This window comes from Dermacentor silvarum, chromosome 5 (assembly GCF_013339745.2).
Source record: "Dermacentor silvarum isolate Dsil-2018 chromosome 5, BIME_Dsil_1.4, whole genome shotgun sequence".
NCBI lineage: Eukaryota > Metazoa > Arthropoda > Arachnida > Ixodida > Ixodidae > Dermacentor > Dermacentor silvarum.
Genome location: NC_051158.1, coordinates 62,811,835 through 62,827,968, shown reverse-complemented (window position 1 = coordinate 62,827,968; position 16,134 = coordinate 62,811,835).

Below are 16,134 nucleotides of genomic sequence, written 5' to 3'. Positions count from 1 at the left end.
AAAAGTTCAGTGCCAAGAAGCATTTAACGGAGCGAACATAGGTGAAGTCTTCAGTCGGAGTACTTCAAGGAAGACAAGGCCATCATGCTATACAATAGGTACACAAAAGGAAGCTGTCAATTCAAGCAAATTGCTAGGAGAGTTGGAACTACCTGTTTATTTTCAGGCCAACAAACTGGTCAGGTACGAAAATGTCACCGGACCAGGTCAAGACGAGAAGTTTGCTCAAGAAGTATGTGCTGGAGATCATAGGAAGTGCAGTTGGTGCTGTTTACAACATCCTACTGCCCTGCAGCAGCAATTATGTAGGACAAACAGGACGACGACACAAGGACTATCTTAGGAAAACCGCACAGACCCTCGACACAAGATGGGGAAAGCAACGTAGCTATTGATGCTGCTTTGTGCAGTTGTATATCAAGTTTTCAGCAATGAAGAATCCTAATGGCACATGTTCAAAACATACAAAACTCGCAGAATAGCCCCCACATATGCTAGTGTGTATACGCTTAATCTTCTAGACAAATTAAGGTATTTCAGATGAACTGCTAGAGCGTTTCTGAAATGGGCTGGTTGGTGCATGTATAGGAAGGAACTGAATGGTGCCATAGACAGGATAAAGGGAATGTGTTGCTGTGCCCTTCACCTTCACTTCATTCTGCAGTAGTGCTGTTCATTCCTTCAAAATATCATATATTTGGTCATCTGACCACGTGACACAGCTGTGTGCTGAAGCTATATTTTACCTTGTTATGATACCTTCCAATGTCACACGCAAATCCGTCGAGGCATCTTCACCTATTATAGTAAGCTGAGCAGTGGCTAACAGTGAGCTAACTGTGGCTACACTTAGTTACCATGGAGCCCATGCATGACAGTGTTAGAGGTCAGTACGCAGTGTTTTGCATACTCATAGAGGCAAACTAAACGAGAATTTTATTGGTGCATGTTTTATCTGTTGCCTCATATCCCGAATCTGGTGCTATTAGTGTTTTTTGAACACAACTCATGTGCAACCGAGACAAGTATGAAACAATCCCACTTTCAAGTCGACGTCCTTATGCTGAATCAATTGGTTGCCCAGGAAGAACAAACATCATTTATCTTTTGGATGCATCTGCAACAATTATTATATTGTATAGGCATTGTCATTCAACCAACATTTGCGTCAATGTCCATTAGGACTGCATATGCATGACTGATATACGATAGAATGGCACAGCTTACCAGAACAAATAGCACAATGCAAGACTGCTTGCCACTGGTGTTGCAAGCAGGCCCCATGACTGAGAAACACAGACATACTTCACTGGTGCAACAGCTGCAAATGAAATACTGATATCAGTTACTTTCTGACCAGTCATTCAAAGCAAAGCACAAACATTTTATATACAATTACACTATTGCATATAAGCTCGTCACTGAGTTACTGTCATTGCTTGAGATAGCTCACAGTATTTTATTAAAGTGCTAATGGCCTCGTTTAACTTTTTGCAAAAAAAACTTTATGAAGCACTTTCTATTAGAAAAAATGAGCTGACAAAAATTTTGCCAGCATAACTTACAACACATGCACGCATTTTAGAATTATTGCAGTGATGCGTGCAAGCTAAAATTAGTCTATGCAACTGGAGACAGTAAGTGTTAACCCTTCAACATCAGTGTTGACATATAGTGTGGTTTGTTTTTACACTGTTAGGAATATATATAACTTTGGAATGTCCGTAATGCACGTTGGCCACCACTATTCTATGTCAAGGTTAAGTTAAAAATTACTTTTCGCATGCATTTGTTTTACAATTACGGCCGCATATGGGCAGAACTTAAGCGGCAATCCTCCCTCCCAGAATACGTGATATGCTGACCTACTGCGTCAGAACGTTAATCGTCAGCCTGGTAGCTGTCAAAAAAAAAACGGAATACAGATTGCCAGGTAGAAAATAATCCGTTTCCTTTGCAATGACTCTAAACGGGTATCACGCGGACAACTTTCAATTGCGATCGTGCACGATTGCTCGGGCTCTACTACAAACGAAAGGGCACCGTGTGACACCGTGTTCCCACCACTGCAGGTGGATAAGGTTATGGCAGTAAGCACGCTCCACCGTCATTTGATTGTAATGAAGGGGCATGCACATCGAACATGCTCAATGAGGTCTTCATACATGAGCAATCTTCCAATCCCGGGCGTGAACACTGCGATTATGCACGCCCAGCCAAGGCACTGCGTCCGAAGCTTATAATAATGGCTAAAAATTTCACTGTGATGCAATGCGTCACCAAAATTGGTAACATAGCGTTGCACCGCGTCGAGAGAGATACTAACGGGTACAACGCCTTCACTTAATTTTGGAACGCCGAGCACCACAGCACAACACAGTACTAACTGGAATGCTAACGTCCGTAAACCAGCGGCCACATTAGACGACAAAGAGCTACTAGAGGCGCAACGCCGCTAATATTGCCTACACGTCTCAGTTGTGGTGAGTATGCATTCAACACAACAAATGAAACACCCCTTTATCACAGACTCGCAATGTCGCTTTGTCAATCCTCATGGCCAGGAATCTCGTTAAAGAGCTGCTCACACAACACAATTGAGCCCATCACGGAGCGGAGCATTCGCACGCGCGACGTGCACCAACAACGAAAAAAGGACACTTAAATCACTTACTTGTGTAACAATCCAGCGCGATTCCTTCCTATTTAGTGTGAAATGACAAATGCGACAGGACACCACCTCCACCGTCCGCCATTAGCGAGTACTCGTACAGTTGTTTGTGCTGGAGGAATCAAACCCAGCGTGTAGGCGCGATGAAGGGGTGGTAAGCAGCGCCACCGCTCAAACCCTACCTGCTTCTTTTTGTGTGTTTACTATGCTCGCACGCGAATAATGTTCAAACGGCGTTATCTATGGTGATATATGTAACTGGCAGTGAGAGTAGACAGTGTCTTTTCGTTATATTCTTTGCGTGTTCATTTTCACTAGTAACATGTTCAGTTGCCCTCCTCATGAAATTACGGACGGCTCTCCGTATTCAAAAACGGAGCTCACGTCCGTCTTTTTTACGTAGAATCCCGCCGTTTTTCATAAACGGAGCTCACGTCCGTCTTTTTACGTAGAATCCCGCCGTTTTTCATAAAACAGAATGGTCTACGTAAATTTTACGTAGGTTCTTGCTGTAAAATTACGGAAATTTTTACAGTGTGGTTGTCTAGATTGTCAAGGATTAGCTTGATTGTCATGCTTACTGCTGCTCCACTGACACACACGCGGTATACGTATTATGTGGCACATGTATTCATTCCTCCCACGCTCAACCGCTAATTGCCAGGCAACTACTTCGGGATCCGATGAGTCAAGCTTCTCCGTTCTTCTGCGCTGCTGAGCAGCATTTGCGCTCTCCTTCTCAATGGCTATACCACACTGGCAAACGCCAGTCAGAAGCGCAGCGGCTCCAGCGCAGTGTCAGACGGCGACTGCACAGCGAGCGCGCGCCGGCGCCAGTGCGTCTACCACGGCTACGACGTCACTCCTCTGGAATGCGCAGACCGGCGGCGGTGAGTCGCGCGCGGCGGCGGCGGAGTGCGCGAGAGGTGCCGGCTCCGGTGGCTCCGGTGCGCAAGCCGTGTGACATCACTGATCCTTGCGCATGCGCAGCACGGCTCTTGATGTGCCACGCGAAACGGGCTTGGCTAGGCCAGTGTAGCTAACGCTACAAAAGTAAAATAAACAATACAATGAAATGAATTTATTCTTAAGGCATAAATACAAGTCGCATGCAATTATTATAAACACAATTTGAGCGGTCTTAACGCAAATACCAGCGCGCGAAGTAGTACGAATGACCCTGCCGAGCAGTAGCGTCAGCAGTTTCCAACGGCGCGACCTTGATGGGGCCCTATCCACTTCTATCGCAGCGCCGTCATAGTATTTTTCCACGTCGGGCGCCACACTGCAAAACATACGCCGCACCAACCACTCGTCCCACTTAATTGTATTCCAGTACACTCTAGCTGAAGTATATTGAACTAGATATCTAGTTCACTATAGCTGAAACGCAGCCACGACCGGTCGTGAGCGCAGCGCATGGATGGAGCAAGAGGAAAAATAAAGCTTCTCGTTCCTCCGCGGTGCAGCGTAATGCGCTGGTGCTAGGCGGCCGGTTGAGAACATGCTTGCAATCATGGTTGGACGCTGTGCCATACTTCAGCCGCGTGACAAATTATCTTATCTAACCAGTCATCGTTTTAGGAATTCGCCTTTGAAGAATCAGAAGTCGCGAACGCGCTTACACGCACTGAAAACATTATTTCCAATGATTTAGGTAAGGAATACAATGACATTCTTTGATTTGAGGCGACTTCGGTCTTTCTGAACTTTTAAATTCTGTTCAAACAGTGCAAAATACGATGAAAGCAGCAAAGGGAAGTACACAGGAGTAGCACTTCTAGCTTCCAGCTGCGCCGGTGCAACAGGTTTTTCAGAGTCGAGACGCGCGAGGATAACTTGCTGTACGGTACATGCACACCACCAGAAAGCCCGAGCCCTGCCCGGGCCCACGTCAAAATACCCGAGCCCGGCCCGGGTACATGCCATGCACATGCAAAAAGCACATGCCATGCCTGAGCCCGGCAAGCGAACTCCATAGCCCAGCACCTGTGTTTTTGTGGCATACGAAAGCAAGCACGGCACATTTCACAAACTGTGAAACACTGCCGCGGGGGCGCCGGCACGGATGCGCGGAGCCGAGTGCCATCTGGTGGTATTGCAAGGAACCCAGCGGTGCGTGCGAGCAAGTATACACAGCAGCAGCAACAGTGGCCTGAAAGTCGCGAGAAGAGGCAAAGAATACTTTGAAGCATTCGTTCATGATATCTCTTGCTTGTAAGTGTGTGCGTGCAACACAAGCCGTTGAAACCCAAATGGGTTGTTAGCCCCTTTCATCGTGTATTGCTTTTTTTTTTTGTTAGCGAGTACTCGCAGTCTATAAAGTGAATATTTTGTTTCGGGAATCCCAAGCAGGTCTAAAACATATAAGGATGCGGTGGTTTTCCATGTTCACCATGTGTTTCGACATAACTACAGGAAAACCACGAGAGCGAGTTGATCCAAATAAGCTTTCGTTTAACATCCTAGTGCATTTAGACACGCAGGAACGTTTGCGCTTTGCTTTTTATTGGTGGTCAGGGGCAGGGCTATCGGCGAAAGAAATGAAACGCCAAAAATGTGTCCAGTGATTACGATACTCCCTAATGCGGAATTTGTGCGCAACTGTATACGTGTTTTCATTACGCGATATATTGAGGCAAAAAAATCGACGCCGAAATAACCGAACCGACTGGCAGCGGGCCAGTGCCGTCAGCGTGTTTACAGAGGCAGGGGTAGTATGGAAACACTGGCATGATGGATGGCATCGAGGCCAGCTGTGCAATAAGATTACGATAAGGGCGAGAGCGGTGGCACGAGCTCGTTCGCGCGGTTATATGAAGGCACGCCGATGCTCAAGCCAGGAACGGGCGCCTATGAGCTGCTCTATAAAAGCTTTGGGGACAAGAACCAATGCATAGAACTATCGATAACATTCGAGAAGGTAATGATAAATGCAAGCGAGTCGTGCGTCGAGGGATAACCTTTGACATCTGTTAGCCGGTGAAAAGCAGTGACCGAAGAAAGATAAACACGTATGCGTGTCAATATTTTGTATTATGATTATATAGGTACAAGGTTTATGTAGGTACAGGCACGCGTGCCATGTATAGGTACACGCTACACGTGCGGCACATGGCAAATGGAGAGAAGTGTGACGCAACTGCCACGGTAAGCGGGAGATCGCCAGGCAGCGAGTGGGTGACGAATGGGCGCGATCTACAGCAACCGCCGCACACAGACCTGCGCCCATGCAGCGCTTTGTTTCCATATATGGTATCGGTGGACTCGCTCGCCGTATGCCTTCGTGATGGCGTCATCGGTGAACACACGACGGCACACTGCTCTGACGCCATCTCGTAGCGGTCGCCGACACAGAGCATGTCTTTCGCGGCTCCACGCTTTTCTTCTCACGCTTTTGCCATACGCTCCTCCTCCCGTTACCGCGTCATAGAACAGTTGCATCCTCCTCCTCCGCTTTCCGCCTCGCACTCCCTTCGCTATCCCCGTCTTTCACCCCCAGCTGTGCTCCGGGTTCAGTCTTTCATCCTTCGCGGTGCTTGTTCGCTCGGTTACGCAGGGGGACGCCGACGGTCAACACAGGAACGGGCGCCAAAGAGCTGCGCTGTATAAAACTCCGCTCGCAGAGCCCTGACGCGTTCGTTCTTTGTGTGCCAGTCTTTATTGCCTCATTCTATTGACTTGCCCCAATCACGCAACCATAGCTTAAAACGGCAAAGTAGTCATACGTGTACGTGTAATCGATAAGTGTGGCGAGATGGACTTGTTGGTTCATCTTGAATGGCTGTAGTTGAGCGCTTAGTCAAGACGAGGACAATTAACGAGACACAGCGCCCCTGTCAGTGTCTATCCTTTTTGTCCCCGTCTTTACTTAGCGCTCAACTACTGCCACTCGGGATACGTGTAGTGTAAACGATTGCACTTTATCTTGGTTCCGAGAATACGTACAGACAGTCTTTTTTTTTTTTAGTCAGCGCTGTTAGTTCGCGCTACCCTGTTACCATTTCTCGTAAACGGTGCAGACCTATACATGCATGGTTCCCCGTATCTTGGGTTCTTGCCGATGTCACTACTGGTGCTTCAACCAAAAATTGAGCAGAGCAGCATGATCACGACACTAGCCGGAGTCGCTGTTTAACAACAATGCAAAAGCGTGAGCTAATTCAGTAGTTAGCAATGTCGGACATGCTCGTGGAACAGACCACGATTGACGGGCGTGCGAGCTATGTAAAGAGTGTCGGTTTTAAGGGTATAATCACGGCCGCTGGAAAAAAAAAAAGTGCGGCCTGTCGCGTCGGGCGCGCTGCTATGGGAGCGAACGTTACGGCCGTAGTTGCATTGTCGGCCACTTGGCTGTGCCGAACGGCGCTAGCTGAGGGGGATGGAACGCTTCGGCTTGCACGCGCTACGGCGTTCCATGCGCGTTCCTAACGCATTTGCCATGCCGATGCCAGACAACAGACCCCGGCGTGTGGCGCCGCGGCGGATCACACCGTTTTCGATGCGCGCGACAGGCCGCACCTTTTTTTTTTTTTTTCAGCGGCCGTGGTATAATGCTACTCGGAAAACTGTTTCTTTGAATATCTGTGACAACTAAATGACACTTTCACCGTTTACAGAGCTTGAGGTCCTCTTTTCAAATATGCTTTTAGTTTTTGGATAGCTAATTTGGTTAACTTCTTGTAGACCATGCATTTGTAAAAACAATGTATTTTTGTGCAAGCATAGGCGATAACAGTGATTACTACAAAATACTAAAAACAGCTCATACCGCTCCTAATGAATAGTAGAATTCAATAAAGAAAAAAATAGTGTAACAATTGTCCTTTAGTCTGGTAAAATACTCCAACACTAAGTTTCAGTTTTACCATTCTCAATGAAGAAAGTTTTCAAATTAACTTACCGAATATATTTGTGGAAAGCTCTGAAAGTGCTTTCTTTGACTTCAGGACATGTTAAACCATAAGCATGCCAACTTTCATTATGAACAGATTACATAAAGTGCAAACAATTTAGTGCACAAACTCTAAAAACGTTACAAAATGAAGAATGGAGAAGAATGCGTTTGAAAGTAAAAAAAAAAAAGAAGTCACGACGCTAGACTTCGGCGGGGAAACAGTCTGTGTTTTGTATTTTCAGCAAGAATTTGGTACTGCCGGAGGGGACCCTGGGAGAAGAGGGTTAGACCTACATCTGCGCGAAAATTCTAGAGCGGGCAACGCCATCGAGCGAAATGCTGCGCGCGATAAATTCGGCTAAATTGGCGCTTTCACGAGCCACCTCGAGTGCTTTTTGCATAATTTGCTAACTTCTAGTTGATTTCAGCTTAGATTTTTAATATATAGAAGGGAACGCTTGGAGGGAATACAAAGCGCAAGAAAACACAAAATCGACTTTTTCGAAAAGGAAACGCGGTTTTTTACCTTCATCTCACCACGGACGTGGTTTTAAGGAACTAGATGACCCTGATGGCGGAATCAGAAACCGTCTCCTCCTTGCTGTGATCGTCAGGCGCAACATGGAGCTCGCAACCAGCAAGAGCCAGCATCGAGAGCTTGCCTCTTCCTTGCCTGTTTACGAGTCAGGAAATGGGCCGACTTATTCCATTGAAATCACACTGTTACAACTGGTGATGTTAGGGCGCACTTGCAGGTATGCCAGCGGGACTTTTCCTATTTCGCGCGATAAAAGTAATGAACAAAAAAATATTTAGCAGGATTGGGCGCAATGAAAGCGACTGAATTGGTTGCTTTAGGATGCATGTACATTTTTTAAAGCAACTTTACACTTAGTGCACAAGATAATTGTTTTGCTGGGAGAGGACTGATTTTTGAACACCGTAGCTATTATAATACTTATATTTATCAGTTTATTTAAGGCTTCGCTAAGGTTAACTCAATCACCCTGTAGAGGTTAAGCTTAAATGGCAAAATAAACCATCAGCGACTGCAAATGCTACCAGGGTGACTGTTTCAAACACATGCTCAGGCCGCGCTTACAGTATCTGTACTGAATATTCTCCTGTGACAGAAGGAATGGTAAATATACTATTTTTTTTCAGTCGAACGTGATTACATTATATTCTTGATTTCATGTGATTTCTACGTTTTCTCCCTGCTCAGCATGCGAAGACAATGAAATTGAAATTGTCTGCGATGGATCTGATGTGGTTCCACAAGCATATTGTAAAGGCGCCGAGTTTGACAGCAAGTGGTCCTGTGAAAAGATTAAATCAAGGTGCGGGTGTGCACCTGGCTACGCTCGTTACATCAACAGGACATGCGTGCCCATTGATCAGTGCGGTAAGCAAATCTGTTACATGCAAATAAATAGTGTCTGGTAATATAAATAATAACATTACCAGACATAACCCATTTCGCTTTTACCGCAATTTAAGTTGTGATATTTATTGTCGAAATTGTTATTGCCCTTGGACGTTATAATTACCTTAGGATGGAGCATTGACCTTGGCTCTTTGTCATCCTGAAGTGAAGCACATAGGTTCTAGCCAATACGACGTGAATCTGCAACTCAAACCACTGAGGTTAGATAGAGGATGGTATAGAAACTCTGCATTTAAAACGGTACCAGCTTATATTAAAATTTGGCCATTTAGGACCAGAGCTATACTGAAAGTGCGAAATTGTTTTTTTTTTCGTTGGGAAGATTGCTTTTCTGGCCACAGCAGCCGAATGATGACACCAACATAGTGCACTTCTTGAAATTGTCAAATTGCGATGTAATAATCAACATTTAATGAACTAGTTGGTTAAGTATTTGTTAGATTGTAGAGCACGAAGGACACTGGTGCAATAATGAGTGCCCCATGCCTTATTTACTTTCCTGTCCCCATGTTTTGCGTATGCGAAGCCGAAATTCTGCTAAAGTGTTGAATACGGCTTTATATGTGTTTCAAACGAATGACAAAGGACACAACCGCCAGTCAGCCGTTTAAATTTGACAATATGACAAGAAGGAATACCGGTGTGTGGAAGAATGCAACTCGCCGTGGTTGCTCAGTGGCTATGGCGTTGGGCTGCTGAGCACGAGGTCGCGGGATCGAATCCCGGCCACGGCGGCCGCATTTCGATGGGGGTGAAATGCGAAAACACTCGTGTACTTAGATTTAGGTGCACGTTAAAGATCCTCAGGTGGTCCAAATTTCCGGAGTCCCCCACAACGGCGTGCCTCATAATCAGACCTTGGTTTTGGCACGTAAATCCCCATAATTTAATTTTTAATTTAACAATGCGCCGAGCATCACCCAAGATAATGACGATGGCAATGTCGCGTGATACTGTTTTTTTTATTCTGTGCAGTTGTTACTATCAGTGTTCTGCTATCTGGTAAGCTGCATATTGCAATATGACGTGGCTAGTATAGTTTGGAAGTATATGTTTAAAGAAATTTTGATGGCGTTAAACATGGTTGTTAACATAAATATTGATATTTGTTACATGTACGAACATTTAGGTGGTCACTGCGTGGCCCGTCTGGATAATTGGAGGATACGATAAATGAACGCTAGAGGAATATACCTCAGGTCGACCTCTCTGCATTTCGTATCATGAAACATCTCTCTTTCTCTCTTAATTGAAGGCGGCACCTGAACACACTTTATTACATTTGGCTACAATGTGATTTTTTTAAATAAAACACGAAAGAAAAGCAGGCAAGCTTGCACTCCGTCGTGCAAAGCTTAGGTACGGTGAAAATGTCAATCTTCAAGTCTTACTGGCTGCTAATGCTAGGTATTAACGTGGGTGCTGATATGTCTTAACTTGGTTTGACTTATCAACGCATGTAGGGAAGGTATACTCCAGCGATCATTTTCGAAGGTACAGCGGTGAGCACTGTTAGGGTGAACACGCGAGCGCGTGGCCGACGGCACTATCAGCGCCGCGTAACAGCCATCGTTGGAAACATTGCACATGCGCGGCATGTGCTTTGCGAAACACTCTTTCCACCGCGCGCATCACGTCATCGATACGCTTGTTCGTCGTCTGCTAGCCGCATTTTTTGTTCGCTGAGCTGATACCTTCTGCATTTCAAGGTCCATCTGGATTGAAGATTGGCGCGTGAAGGAAAAAAGTGAGTGTAAGAGGGATAATTATTAAACTTTTTATTCAAGAAAATTGCACTTTTGCAATTCAAGTTAAACAAGACCATGAGAACAAATATAAAAACATGAGCAAATCTAATAGCGAGTCATGTGACCACTTACAGCAACGACTGCAGCTATTCTGGACGGTAACGAGTCGTAAAGTGATCGAACATATTCCCGATCGGCTTTCAGCCTTTCCCACTCGTTGCTGACTTGCGCCCACAACTGGTCCGAAGTCGCGGAATAAAGGGGCTTCCTTGCCAAAGAAGCTTTCAGACGGCCCCACACGTTTTCTATCACATTCAGGTCCGCTCCTTTCGGAGGCCATTCCAGTAGCTGCATGTGCTGCTCCGCCTGGAACTCCTTGACAGCCCGCGCCGTGTGTATCGGTGACCGGTCCTGTTGGAACAGGTAATCACCGTCTGGGAATAAACTGCTCGCATATGGCAACAGCACATTGTTCAAAATGTTGCAGTATTGTTCCGACGATAAGTGTCCACGTATACGTTGCAGGGGCCCTAAACCATATCTTGAAACAGCACCCCACACGTTCACACTCGATCTCCCACTGGCAGAAACACCTTGCACGTTGTCCGGGTCGTTCCTGCGTGGCATTGTGACGTTAACTAAAACAATTGCTTTTCAAAGCAGGAAGTTTGCCTCACCGTGTGCCTGGTAGTCTCCAAACACGCAATCTTTGGTCTTGTCGCGTCGAAAACGTCGACTCATCCGAAAAGATGACGCGACCCCACTCTTCTGATGTCCATGCTTCGTGCAGTTCAGCGAACTGCCGTCGTGCGTCCTTGTTTGCCGCCGTTAGTAGTGGCTTCTGCGCTGCGACGCGACTGCGAAGGCCCGCAATACGCAGGCGACGTCGAACAGTGGTGTCCGAAACGTCCAAATCCAAGTCCTCGCGTATTGCTGGGGCTGGCAAGAAAGGGTTACGAACAGCAGCTGCAACTATGAGGGCGTCTTCATCGTCTGTGGTAGCTTTAGGGCGGGGCGCGCGGGGTGCATCCTGAATGCGACCTTCATACTTGTAGGCTTGAATTATCCTGTTCACAGTCTTCAGGGGCCTATTAACTAAAGCGCCAATATACCGCTGGGAATAACCTTTCAGGGAAAGATCGACAATTGAGCGCCGTTCATCATCGGGAACCCTAGCCATAGTACGATCTGGCGACAGAATGAACGGCTGCGAAAGATGTTTGGTTGTTTTATATACGGCGTTGCATGCACAACAATTTTGAAGGGAACGAATAGACACGCCCCCATAGATATACAAGTTTTTTTGTCTTGTTCTGTTCAAGCACAGATGTTTAAAGAAATCTTAAAATGCAGGATGCATGGGCTTAGAAAACCAAAATGCGGCTAGCAGACGACGAACAAGTGCATTCATGACGTCATGCGCGCGGTGGAACAATTATTTCGCGGAAGGCGTGATGCGCATGCGCAATGTTTCCAGTGATGACCGTAACGGGGCGCTGACAGTGCCGTCGGCCACGCGCTCGCGTGTTCACCCTAACAGTGCTCACCGCTGTACATTCCCGTTCGCGACATTTCGAGTGACTAGCGGTAGACGCGTCGGCGCCTACGAGCGACAGCGTTCCTGGCATGCCACAAACGCAGGCAGGCAGGCAGGAGCCGTGTCTGTGTTGGGCGAAGCGAGCGCGAACCTGCGCCGGCGGTAACAGGCAACGCGAGGCGTCGTCATCGCTACTGCCTCGGCGCATGCGCGGCTAGGCAACGCGGGTGGCGTCTACAGCAGCTCTGCGCGCTGCCTCGTTTGTGCTGCTACAATTTGTTTCTCTATCTCGCTCTCATTTTGTCTTTCCCTCTCCCGAGCATTGCGCGCGCAGTGCGCATGCTCTCCTTCCTTCTCCTTAATGCCCCATGTCAAGGTGACATGCGCACGGCACGGAGAGGAGGCGACGCACACGCTGCTCGGCGAGGTGGTTCCTTGCAACGCAGTGACGTCATAGCTCGGCAAGGTTTTGCGAAAGCAAACGCCACTTCTGACGGTTAGCTAGAACAGCTTCGCTGTTAAAAAAATTGCCGCGTATCGGCGTGCGTCGCTGCAAATGTCGTCGAAAGACGATAGTCTTCTGCCGGCCGTACTACATGAGTGCTGGTCTGATCCGCGGCCACCCGTGATGCTGTTCTCGTACCATTTCCGTCCTGGCATGATAAATGCAATGGAGGTTTGTTTGAACAGATTTCAATTTACCGCATTATTTCATCAAGCGGCCATTTATGTTTTGCCCTGCCTCAGACAGCGCTTCCTTTATGTTGAATCGGCCGCATCTGGCTGGCATTGATAAAATTGAGGACGCGCTGCGTGAGACATGGACGCCATCTGGCAATACATCGGGAAACATGAGTTTGTGCAGAGGGTTTCCTTCCTCCATGGCAGAGGGCGCTCGTCGGGGCGCAGTCGGCGAACGTCGTTCGTTATCGCGCATAGCATGGCATTTTCAGCGCAGCTTAAGAAACTAGGGCCTTTAGAGTTACGTATCTATGTATTTTCTATTAAAGGAACACACCTCCTAATACTTACCTAGTGATGTTGTGCCTCAGATATGCGTAATATTTACTTTGTGATCGATAACGTTCACAAGTATGAACAGCCGTACCAGTTTAAGTAGTGTGGGCGATAAGCAAGTGGTCCAACTTTGGCCGGGTGGCTGAATCGGGTGACAGACAGACAAACAGACAGACAGACAGACAGACAGAATAAATTTTCCGCGTTTTAGTTCCCCAAGAAAGACTATCGTCTTTAAAAGATACATTGGAACTTTGTTGCCTGGATGAAGTCGAGGAGCGGCCGGTACGAAGGTCTGTGTGTCAAGCGCGTTAGCTCAGGTGCTCGACCTGGGATGTTGCGAAGACCGCGCAGGTGATCGTTGCGGTCCGCGTGAAGACCCGGACAGGTCCCCAGGAGGTGATCCAGCGTTGCCTCTGTGGCTAGGGCAATGCAGCAGGGGCAGACCTGTGTGTGTACGTGGGGGGGGGGGGGGTGAACACCGGGCGTCCAAGTGGTCCGCGTAGCAGGAGTGAAGGTGGCGCCCACGCGGATCCTCCTGAGAGCAACCTACTCTTGGCGAGTTAAGCCGCCGGGAACGTCCGATCCACGCGGTGGCATGAGTGCACGCGAGGAGCGCCGCAGTGATTTTTTGTGCACGAGCAAGCGGTCCTTTGGGGACAGGCGAAGTAGAGGCAGCGGGTTTCGGACTTCCACTGGAGGACAGGCGGCATCTGCGTCCAGTTGGGCAGATACAGGCCGGTGGTTCCACAGTATCCAGACAGGACAGGCGCACGAATGGATAAGACGATGCATGTTTGAGGCTATATCTAGAGAGCCAGTAACTTTTCGTAGCTCTCGAACAGCCTGCGTGGTGTCGATGTATATAAGCAATATGTTCGGCGACATACAAATGTAGCTGAGGTATCATGACTGACAAACCGTCCCGCAAAGCTGGGAGCCCCGCCAGTACGTATGAAAACGGTGCCTCTGTAATATAGGAGCATGATTGTTGCTCGTCAGGTAGCCTGTGGCTTACGAGGCTGATGTGCAAAACGCAGCCATCGATAGCTCCGCTTACGTATGCTTCTAGTGAGTCACCGGTGGCTGTGAGAGCGGGCTTCTGTGGCACCCGACGGCTGAACTGTCGCAGGTGAGTCAGCGGTCCGTTGTCGCTGGCCTTCGCCTTAAACCATGGCGGCATTTCTCGCAAGGGTGCGACAGGCTGTGGTAGTGTTGTACTGTAGTAGTTGGCTAAGGAAGCCGCAGAAGGTACAGCTTGGCTCGTTAAGTGGTGAGAAAATCGACGCTAAAACACGATTTCGTTGATCGCGTTTTGCTGCGCTTCCACCTGGAGGGTCGTGCATCGGTGAGCGGAGGAAGGCATTTCATCGTCCGCGTGGCCTCTGGGTTCGCGGTTTCAAGCAGGTCCCAATTTCTTAATATGAGGCGTTGAAACTGAGCTTGGTAGACGAGCCGATGTTGCAGGATTGGTCGCACCGAAACGCTGGCCATTCGAGAACAAGCAACCCCGGTCTTTCAAGAAATGCGGCGGATAAGATTCAGGATATAAGCACTCTTCCGACGTGCGGAGCGAACCCATGCATTCCCAGAGCCGGATTCGTCCAGTTCGACTCGTAGCACATGGATTGTTGATACCGTAGTGAGTGGTTGGCCATTTAGGCTCAAACATGGGTGTCTGCTGGTGGTAACGGCGACGTCGTCTATTGGTGACGGACATGAATGCGGTGTTTGTGGCAGAAACTGTCACTCCTATGCGAGAACATTAGTCTGAGGTCTTGTTCAAGGCAGTCTGGAGACCACCCTTCTGGCGTTGGAGGTCTGTATTTAGTGTACACACTGTCACATCGTCCGCGTACAGAAGGAAGAAGGCATCTGGAATACCGGCAAGTTGCCACGCGAGGAGCAATAGGGCGATGTTAAACATAATCGGAGCCGCATCGACAGAAAATGTCCGGTTCTTTCCTTGCCGAATCGGATGCAGAAGGTGCGGTGTGACAAAAAAGGACATCACAATGTCGCAGACGTGCGGCGGAAGTTAGAGCCATTGCATTATGCGAATGACCGCCGAGTGGCTAACGTTGTCGAATGCTGCTTGTTATTCCTCCCACATGCACCACGGACGTCACATAGTCTAGGCCATCTTCCGTCAGTTCGCAAGTGCGGTCTAAAGCTAATCTGGACCGGATGGTACCAGGCATGCTTTTCCAACCACCAGGAGATGCGCGATGCCAAAATCCGTTGAAGAAGTTTGCACAACGCACACGTTAAGGCGATAGGCCGAAGATTAGAAAGCTTGTCCGAGGACTATCCTGGCTTCGTTATTGGTACAACTTCAGCATGGCTCCATGATTCAGACAGCTCTCTAGTGGTGCAAAATTCCTTTAGCAAGTCAAGCAGCCACTGAAGCGCCCGTCCATAAATGTTCAGGAACACTTCAGATGTTATCTGGGCCTGGCACCTTGCGTGCTTTTGCCTGGTCAATGGCTGCCTAGAGCTCCGCATTGTAAACAGCACTTGCATGCCTTCGATGTCTGACTGACTGGGAGTCCCGCCAACTTCCGGAGGAAGGCCATACACACAGTCGAATTGTGGCGGGGCCTGATCGTACGCTGGGAAAAAGGCCCTGGCTACTTCTGGGGCGATCTGGCTCGGCATACATCCGAAAGACAGGCATGCACTGGCTGTTGGGTCCGGCGTGCAATCGCCTAATTCCATGTTCCGGAACATTCGCCATATCGAACCAATCCATCCACCGTTCCTGGGAGAGGCGCTCCTCGCAGCAACGGGCTGACGCGGTGAGTCTATTTACGTTCG